Source organism: Acyrthosiphon pisum, unplaced genomic scaffold, assembly GCF_005508785.2.
Source record: "Acyrthosiphon pisum isolate AL4f unplaced genomic scaffold, pea_aphid_22Mar2018_4r6ur Scaffold_134;HRSCAF=518, whole genome shotgun sequence".
NCBI lineage: Eukaryota > Metazoa > Arthropoda > Insecta > Hemiptera > Aphididae > Acyrthosiphon > Acyrthosiphon pisum.
This window is the reverse complement of record NW_021762105.1, coordinates 1-1450: the sequence shown is the minus strand read 5'-3', so window position 1 is coordinate 1450 and position 1450 is coordinate 1.

Sequence of the window (1450 nt, the reverse complement as noted above, 5' to 3'; positions counted from 1 at the left end):
GTAATTAAAAAACGTGTGACTGTAGAAACTTGAAAATTTCACTGAATGTTTATATTAGCATTTTATATATACGATAAAATTTTGAAAATAATTTGACTCTTTTTGAGCTGTTTACGGACATTGTAAGTTTTCAATTTTTTTAGTTTTTTTTTTCTATAAATATCAATAAAGTTCTATCTGTGGGGCCAAAAAGTGTATAAATTTAATACAAAGCTCCTGATATATTGTTACAATATCAGTTGAAAAATATTAAAAATACATAGGCACAATTTTTTTTTATAAGCATTTAAAGATCAAATTTTGACAAAATTTATCAAATTTTAATTTGAAAAATTATTTTGTAGTTAAAAATTTATAAAATGTTCAATTTTTGTATCTAAGAATTGAAAATTTAAAACAAGATTCCACGTAAGTAATTAATTCTGTTACCAAAAAATCTAAAAAATACATTTACGCAGTTTATTTTTATAGTCATTTTAAGTACAAATTTGGACGAAATTACATATTAAAAACCTAGGATAACTATTTTAGTTATTTTGTTGTGATTGTATAATATTATTCGTGGGTACTTGAAACTTCTAAAGTATACTATTATATATCTATGATAGTACTACGGTTTTTTGTTGATGTATAACGCGTTATAAGTACCTAATAAATATTATGATATGATTAATTTGGAATTTATTATAGGTACCTAATATAATATTATGTCTTATACCTAGACTAACATACCGTCTCCGCTCAGAATCGTTTTTCTTATACAATGATATTATATCATTGAATTCAAATTTAATACCATCCATTATACAGTGACCCACTTGTAACCTACTGTACAGCAGAGCGAAATCCACTAACCCACCTTTTTTTTAATTATTATTTATTTTCTATGTTATCATGTATTTTTGCACCGTATTCTTTGTAATGTGTACGATCTGAACTTCAACGTCCATCTTCATGTTTGATGATCTCTTGAAAGACGCCCTGGTCTTTCAACGCGGGGAGGAAATGTTGGGTACACAATCGGCGGTTCGTATTTCCGCGCGGTTGTATGCGATACGACTAGGTCGCAATGTTGTCACCCTGCCGCCCAGCCGCCGAAAAGTGTGCGAGCGAACTTTGTACCTCCAGAGTGGGGACGGTCTCGACACAGTCGTGCCTCCAGCTATCCGCACCCGCTGCTATGAAAAGTCGTCGTTTTTGAGCCGTCTAGGCAACAAGTTGTGTTTCCGCCGTCTTGGCATTTTTGTTTGTAAACCACATGTTTAACTAACGCGACCCGGTGCGCCGTCACCGTCAATACCGTCATTTTTTGTTCCGTGCATTCGAGCCTCGCTGCTCACTAACTCGTCGTGTACAACCGTTTACGCGTTTCGAGTTCCGGCCGTCTGTGCCGACACCACGGCTTATTCTTTGTGTCCGTCGCCCGTCCGATCATCGCAGTGCGACCCCG